Here is a 9,077-nt window from a genome sequence, read left to right as displayed (position 1 = left end):
AGAAGACAGAGTCCCTCAATTTGCCAGTTATTGAGGCATTTATGGGCCCAGGCTTGAGGTGGGGGTTATGGCCCTATGCTACATACAAAAATATATCCTTTGGAGCACAAGATATTCCTTCATGACTGTGTCTGCTTAATTAATCAATCATTTGTAGGTAGTGTGTTTAGCACATGAGAGAGCCATGGGTCAGTCTTGTTGCAGGCTTTTATATGCCCTCAGAGGCATATCTCACAAGTGGGAGTTGTTGGTATTACTTTGTTTGATTTTCTTCTTTTGGGCAGTTAGCTGTCAGATATGGTAGTGAAGGTGAAGGCTGGGAGTTAAAGGAAATGGTTGCCTGGAGAGGGTAGAAATGGGAACTTGTCTATTGTTTAGGTTGGAAAATTCATCTCTGACCAACTTAAGAGCAGATGAGTTTGACAAAAGGGGAGTCATTACCAGGCAAGGGAGAGAAGGATAGTCTGGCTTTAGGAGTTGAACTCAAAAGGTGACGTTTGTGGGATGCTCTTGTAGGGATATGGTGACATTTGGGATGTTGGAAAAATCAGTCACTGGCACAACCAGTGGCATGAAACTGTATTGGATAGTGCTGGAAATTTGGTGACAAATCCAATAGTCTATAAGTTATGCTTTGAGAAAGCTTAACTAAGGCATTGTCCTTCCATGTCTGTGAGGGTCTGGTCAGGATTGCAAGGGTCAAGAGGATCAAGGTTGTGGATGCTGAAGTGGGAGTAGTCATCCTAACTATTTAGAAAATTGTACCAGGGTTCAAACTATAAATTTCAAGCAAGTTCATGGGGATTGTCAGTCAACCTCCAGAGGTTGTTCCTGGGGTGAGGGAGTACTTGACAGAGAAGCAAAATTATATTCCTTCTAAAGTGCATCAAAGGCCCCAAATGTGTCTGGATAGATGAGGGAAATTTTATCAAGTGTTTTGAGTGTCTCAACCTAAAATTTATGGTTCGCTTTTGCATGACATAGATGTAAAAATTTAAAGTTATGATCATTAAAGCAGTCATGAGCGAACATAAACTAGACAGGTTTTCTTAACCTAGACAGGTGACAATAAATATCCTGTCCTACATCAAATAGGTAATTATAATTATGACAGTTAGGGTTATAGAACTGGCAACTATTATAGGTGATCATAGATGTTCATTAGATACAGGCTTGGTCCAGTGTAGTGGAAATAGCTCTTTTAGTTGCTGGTCTTCTTTTGTCCAGGCAATGGAGTCCTGGTTATTTTTAATTTGGTTTTGGGTACTGGCATGGGAGTCCAAGTCTCAGCTGGGTTAGATGCTTTCTTCAGATGTGATATATAAACCCAGGCGTAGATACCCTTTAATTTAGCATCACACAGGTTAGTCAAATGTATTTGGAATGGTCCTTTCCAGTGGGGTTGGAGAGAATCTTTTAGTTGATGTCTCTTCCTAAATCCCTGGGCTAGAGGTTATGGTATTGGAGTTCATCACCAGGTTGAGGGCTATACAAAGATTCAACAACTGATTTATGATTAGTTTTGAGAGCTTTGATAAGTCCTTGATAATAGGCCAGGAGGTCCCCTTGTAATTGAGTTGGAGAAAACAGTCCTTTGTCTAGATGCGTGTATTGGTCTGCGACAATTTCAAAAGGGGCAAGACAATGTTTTCCATGGGATGGTCCACAGAATCAGCAGGATCAGAGGAAGAGCTTTAGGCCAGGGTAGGTTGAAGGCCTGTGTAATTTCTGCTAATTGAACTTTTATTCCATGGAATCTTTCTACTAATCCTGAGGGCTGGGGGCGGTAAACGCAAAGGAACAGAAGCCACAAACTCATTCTAATATTTTGCCAGAAAAGTGAGAGCATCAATCACTGTGAAGTTCGGCTGGTACTCCCCAGGTGGGAATAATTCTTTTAAGAAGTATTTTGGCCACTGATATAGCTGTGGCTTGTCTGCAAAGGAAAGGTTCTACCTAGTGGGAATATATATCCACCATTACAAGTATGTATTTGTACCCTTGAGAAGGGGGCAACTGGATAAAATCAAGCTGACATATTTGGAAAGGGCTGTTGGGCAATGGGAATTGGCCTGGGACTGGCCTTAAGGGTTTACCAACATTGTATAAAAGGCAAACTTTACATAACTTACATACTGGATGGTAGCTGTTGGGGAGAGTCTCCAGTAGTATTGTTTTCCCCATTGAGTCATTTTTCAGCATTCCAATGGATGAGGTTATGTGTATAAGTAAATTTGGTCTTTTTTTAAAGCCTTGAGAAGGACTGGGTGCCCATTGTGTCCTTTCCATAACTAAGAATTGGAACGATAAATGCAACCCTGTTTAGTTCCCCTTTTTCTTTGGTTATCTGAAGACATTTGTTGGAGATTGGAAAGTTGAGAGAAAAAAATCCTCAAAAGGGATAGGATGGGAAAGTGAGGATTGGACATGTGCAGACATAACAGAGAAGGCAGTTCTTTTTAAGGCTATGGATATAGCTGCAGCATTGGCCAGTTGATTGCTTTTACTGTCAGAATTTTCAGAGGAGTGGCCTTGGATTTTGATGATGACTGGGCCCTAGTGGCCAGAATCGCATCAATAAGTCCCAAGACATACTCTTTATTTTTAATAGGTGCCTGGAGGAGGTCAAGAACGCTTTTTGTTTCCAAAGCATTCCAAAATCATGGGCAACCCCAAAGGCATATCTACTGTCAGTGTATGTATTGGCTGTCATGTCCTTGGCCATCAGACAAGCCTGCATAAGAGGGTGAAGTTCTGCTTTTTGGGCAAATCAAGTGTTAGGTGTGGGGCTGACCTCAATTGTCTCTGTCAAGGAGATGATTGCATACCTGCCTTGGTAAACACTGGCAGGGTCTATCAGGAATGACATGCCAGCATACCAAACAATATCAGCATTTGGCAAGGGGGTTTTCTTTAAATCTATATGGGGTGAAAGGAGTGTATCTGTTAGAGTGACACAATTGTGGGAAATGTCTTCCCCTGGAGAAAGTAAAAGATTGGCAGGGTTTAAAAGATTATAGCAAATGGTCAAGTTCGGAGAGGTGGAGAAAAGTATCTCATAAGAGGTTAATTGACTGGCTGAAAGATGTTGGGTGTGGTGTGAGGTAAGCAAGTCTTCAACTGAGTGGGCTGCATGGACAGTGATGGGCAATCCCATTACTATCTTCTCAGTGGCTTTTATGAGAGTTGAGGAAGCAGCAACTGCCCTTAGGCAAGGGGGTAGCCCTTGAGCAACAGAGTCCAATTGCTGACTATAATAACCAATTGGTTAACCATTTCCCCCATGGGGTTGGGTTAAGACTTCCAGTGCATTGTCCTCTTGTTCATGAACAAAGAGGCAAAATGGGAGATCATAATTTGGATGTTCCAAAGTGTGAGATGAGGATAATTGACCCTTCAAAGCTTTAAAAGCCTGTTGGCCAGAGGTCCAAGTGAGAGAGTCTGGGAAAGAGGTCTTAAATAGGGCATATGGGGTCATGCCATTAAAGAGAAATTAGGGACCTAGGCTCTGCAACCTATAAGCCTCACAAATCCCCTAAGTTGTTTCTTGGTGGTGTGCCAAACAAAGGAAAATATTCCTTGGAGGTGAGTGGGGTCAATATTTAATCCCAAAGGGGTCAGTAAATGTCCAAGAAACTTAATCAAGGTTTAGAAAAATTGTAGGTTATCTGTGGAAACTTTATGACCTTTGAGGGCCAATTAATTGATGGAGCAAGTAGAGAATGTCAGTGAGGAAGGCCTCTTGTGAGGAGGAGCATATAAACAAATAATCTATATATATTGTAATAAGGTAGAGTTATGTAGAAAAGTCATATCCTTTAAGTTAGCCTATAAAACCTGGGTTAAATAGATAGGGCTTTCTGAATACCCTTGAGCAAGTACCACTCAAGTGAATTACTGTCCTCTCTATGTAGACGCAAAAAGAAACTGGTTTTGGGGGTCAACAGGAATACTGAAGAAAACATTGCAGAGATCAACAGCAGAAAATTGAGTTTTGGAGGATGTGTTGGACAGTAGTGTATGTGGGTTTGATACAATAGGGTTCCTAGGAATGACCATGTTGTTAATAACCCTAAGGTCTTGAACAAAGCTCATCCTTTACCATTTGGTTTACAAACAGGGACTGGTGCAAGGAACTACGAGTCCTTTGGAAATGAAATCATTAACAACAGGCTCTATTCCTGTTAGGGCCTCAGGATTGAGAGCATCCTGTTTTAAATTTGGAAGGGTTCTGTTAGGATCTATCTTATGGAAATTGGGGGTGCCAAGTGTATCAGAACAATATCAGTATTGGTTTTAGCCCAGAGAGTTTCAGATAATTCCTTTAGGGCTGCATATTCAGCAATTGTGGGAAAGTTAGAGACAAGCAAAGAGAAAACATGAGTGAGGTCAGTGGTCAATGTCTTGGAGGGGGAGACTTCTAAAGTAATGTCCCCCTTATGAATAAAAGATATGTGGGCTTGGTGTTTCTCAAGGAAATCTCTCCCTATTAGCTGGATTGGGGTGGAAGGGACAAGTAAGAAACTGTGGTGCCTGGTTAGGGGTCCCAACTGGTAAGATATTGGCTCAGGCTTAAAGACAGTCATAGGTTGGTTGTCAAACTCAACCACTTGAATTGTATGGGTAGTCTGGGGAAGTGGGTTTGGAAAGGAGTTGGGATTAAGCACTGAGAGTGTGGCTCCCATATCTGTTAAGGCTGAGACAGATTTGCCATTGATTTGAAGGTAAATCTCTCTTAATTGGTCAACTGAAAGGAGAGAGAAAAACTTCTGTAATTCCCTGGGGCAGCCCTATTCTTGACTATTAAGTGTTTCCCTTTTTAAAATTTCTTTTATTTCTTTAGGATGCATCTGCAGCCACCATTTACACTTTTTACAGTCCTGTTAAAAGTGGCCAAATCCCTTGTAGTGGTAGCAAGTTTGATTGTTTGTAAAAGATGCAGCCACTGGTTCTAGTCTGATGAGGGAGTTCTTAGGGGAAGAGGGCCTTTAAGCTATAGTATCTGTAAAGCCATAAGCTTGGCATTTTTTCCTGGCATTCTAGTGTTAGGAATCAGCTAGTATTAGGAATGTTACTAGGAATCTACATATAGTCAAAAGCCAGTATGGAAATGAATGCTGTTTCTTAATGCTTGAAGATTTAGTCCATGGAGAAGCGAGGACAGAGAAGAATTTGTGTCCACTTATTTTAAGTGCAATACTATACCTACTTAATTAGATACCTATGCCTCTAATCAAGAGCCCAAAGGCTAATAAGAGGAACTTAATCTTAACCATACTCAGAAGTCACCTGTAATATCAACAAAGATTTCACTAATTCAGCTGAGGCAAATTTCCTTTCTAGACATAGACCTAGAAATTGAGCATGCAAACACCCGTCCATCCATTTAAACCATTAGCCAATTTTACTGTTATTTGTTCCACCAGAAGCAAATACTACAATATCTAGAAGTAGATTGAATAAAGAAACATTCAGAGCAGAAAGACTACCTACAGAATGGGAGAAAGTATTTGCAAACTGTACATCTGACAAGGGATTAATATCCACAATATACAAAGAGCTCAAACAACTATACAGTAAAAAACCAAATAATCCAATTAAAAAATGGGCAAGGAGATGAATAGACATTTCTCAAAGGAAGACATACAAATGGCCAACAGGTACATGAAAAAATGCTCAACATCACTAGTCATCAGAGAAATGCAAATCAAAACCACACTGAGATATCATCTCACCCCAGTTAGACTGGCCATTCTTAAAAAGACTGAGAATAACAAAAGCTGGTGAGGATGGGGGAAAAGGGGAACTCTTCTACACTGTTGGTGGGACTCTAAATTAGCAAAGCCATTATAGAAAACAGTATGGAGGTTTCTCAAACAACTATAGATAGAGCTACCATATGATCCAGCAATCACACTACTGGGTAAACATCCAAAGGAATGGAAATCCTCATGTGAAAGGGACACCTGCACTCCCATGTTCATTGCAGCTCTATTTACAATAGCCCAAATATGGAACCAACCTAAGTGTCCATCAACAGAAAACTGGATAAAAAAAATATGGTATATATACACAGTGGAATACTACTCAGCCATAAAAAAGAATGAAATTCTGCCATTTGCAATAACATGGATGAGTCTGGAGAAAATTATGTTAAGTGAAATAAGCCAGACAAAGAAACAGAAATATGACACGTTCTCACTCATAACTGACTGCTAGGAAGAAAAGAAGTGGGGATCGGGGGCTGAGGAAGGAAGGAAGCAAGGAAGGAAAGAAAGAAAGAAAAGACCACAACAATATACTGAATTTTCAGAAAGAGAGAACAAACCTAAGGGTACTAGAGATAGAGGGGAGGGAGGGAGGTTTTTAGGAAGTGATAGGTTGGGTAAAGGGCATGAAGAAATATCACAATTTGTAAGAATGTATATGCTAATAATAAATTTAAAAATTTAACTAAAAAAAAGAAACATTTATTGATCCCTTTCACTTGAGGGTACCAAGCACAGTTTTGACTTCAACAGCTGAACTTTTGAGGGAAGATCTGAAAAAATAATGCTAATGAGTGATCTGGTCCTTTGATGAAATTATTAGGTTCTGCAGACTTGTCAAAATCAATGCAAAACTGAGGAGAAAAGGCTGAATTGCTTTGTAAAGCAGTATGTTTGGTAAGTTGCTTCATTTCCCCCTTCTTTTAAAACAGATACAGATTAAATACTTTCTGAATGAATGCACACTGACATTCTGTTCCACTGTTTTCTAAATGCAATACTGTGGGTTTAAACAAAAAATAATATCTTATATATGGTCAATTTAGCTTAAGAGGTGAAAAGAAACATTAACTACTAGGAAATTACTTATTAAATACTCTGCTCTTTTATAAGGTGCATTTATTATTTATTTATTTATTTTTATTGAAAAATAATTAATTATACGTATTTGTGTTGAATATCGATACCTGTATACAACGTGTGATGATCAAATCAGGATAATTAACATGTTCATTCTTACAAAACGTAGTCCTTACTTGTGTCCATTAACCAATTTCTTCCTAGCTCCCCTCACTGTCCCCCATTCCAACCTCTAGTAACCACAGCTGTGTTCTCTCTATAAGGTATTTTTAAAAGCAACACAGGACCAAAAACATCAACTATTTCTGTACTTACATTACTATGCTTAAATTACATGGAAAATGACAACCAAGCAGTTCTGTCCCACTTGAGAAAGTTTCCAATCAACACCAATTATGTGGTGACAAATAACTAGGAATAGTGATATCTTTGGGTCAAGACTGACAAGGAAGAATTGGCTGTACAGTTCATCTCCACCAAGAATATGGCACACTGGCCAGCCCAAACTGTGCTAACACTGAGCCTTTAGCCCTGGGCACAGATTCAGAACTCTTCTGTGAAGCTTGCAAATCAAGTGAAATTGCTGGGTTTTAAAAGAAGTTTTAAAATGAAGCCCAAATAAGATTAAAAGCCATGCTGTTGACATATTTTCCTTTCAAAATTTACATAAAAACACTTTTTTCAGTCTAATAGCCTAGGTTTTTCCCTCACATCATGTAGCTGCAGATAGACTTTTCTGCCTCAAGGTGTACACATAAAAAAAAAATTATGGCATCTGCATAATATTCTCTCTACACATTGCTATTGGATAGTAAATATTAAATCAAAAAAAGAAGGAAGGAAGGATGGAAGAAAGGAACAAAGAAAGGTTCCATCTTAGAGTCTCACAATCTCTTGTTCTGTGGTTCTTGGATCCAACTCTGATGCTAAGGTGACAGTGTATGTAAGTAGATTTTTATTTTCAGTGAAGGAGACCTGGGAAAAGGTGGACGTACCTCTTTTTCTTCAAGAGTTATCAGATGGTACATGCTCCTCAAAGCCTTCACTCTCCTGAACTAGAGCACATTCCAGGATCACATGGCCTCCCTTACGTTGCTGGCTGTCTTCAGTGGCAAATTCATAGACCCATCCCAGTTTGCTACTGCAGTTTTTGCAGCTCACGTCTCAAACCCTGTGATGATCAGTAAGCATTGACCCGATCTTGGTCTTCACTATACTGCGGGTTGACTACCTTGTTAAAAAAGAAATGCTCTGCCAGTGGCGCCTGTGAATCGGGTGAAGGTGAGTTCTGAACAGTTGGTCAGGATTGTATCATAGTTTGCACCAATATGATCAAGGAAAATTCTGCCCATTTTTATAGCTGAAGTTCTAAAAACTCTGAGAGGCACTGAGATCCACAGCTGCCAGTGGCTATTTTTTCCTCAGCTGGGATAAAGCCAAATCCGCGTCTCTTTTACAGCTTTTGTTTTAAAAATTTTTAATTTGTTTAATTTAATTTAATTTTAATTTTTATTGATTATGCATATTCATGGGGCACAGAGCTGACCATCAGCATCTGTACCCAATATGTAGTGATCAGATCAATATTATAAATCAGCATGCCCACCACCTAGAATTTCAGTGATTCCTCCTGTCCTCCACCCAATCTCTCCCCAACCCTTCTCTCCACCTTCCCCACCTCCCCACCACGCAACCCTAGGTCTGTTCTTCCTCTACAAGTCCAACACACACTGTGGGCTTTCCTTCCTCTTTTCTCTCTGAGCTCCCACTTATGAGTGAGGACGTGCAGTATTTTTCCCTTCGTGCCTGATTTATTTCACTAACATAATTTTCTCCAAGCTCATCTATGTTGCTGCAAATGGCAGAATTTCATTCTTTTTTAATGGTCGAATAGTATTCCATTGTGTAATATATACCACATTTTCCTTACCCAGTCATCCATCAATGGACATTTAGGATGGTTCTATATCTTGGTTATTGTAAATAGAGCTGTGATAAACATGGGAGCGCAGCAGGTATCCCTTCCACATGATGATTTCTATTCCTTTGGGTATATACCCAGAAGTGAGATTACTGGGTCATTTGGTAGATAAATCTGTAGTTGTTTGAGAAACCTCCATACTGTTTTCCATAGTGGCTGGACTAATTTACAGTCCCACTGGCAGTGTAGGAGAATCTCTTTCTCTCCACATCTTCACCAGTATTTGTTATTCTTGGTCTTTTTGGTTA

General features: G+C 39.7%; 1 pseudogene; it reads right to left on the bottom strand.

The window, feature by feature from the left end:
• Positions 1–7,853: 7,853 nt before the first annotated feature.
• LOC134371521 (protein yippee-like 5) lies at positions 7,854–8,221 on the bottom strand (annotated as a pseudogene).
• Positions 8,222–9,077: the final 856 nt, after the last annotated feature.

The sequence above is a fragment of the Cynocephalus volans genome, chromosome 3, assembly GCF_027409185.1.
Source record: "Cynocephalus volans isolate mCynVol1 chromosome 3, mCynVol1.pri, whole genome shotgun sequence".
Lineage (NCBI taxonomy): Eukaryota > Metazoa > Chordata > Mammalia > Dermoptera > Cynocephalidae > Cynocephalus > Cynocephalus volans.
This window is presented reverse-complemented; position numbering and strand designations above follow the sequence as displayed.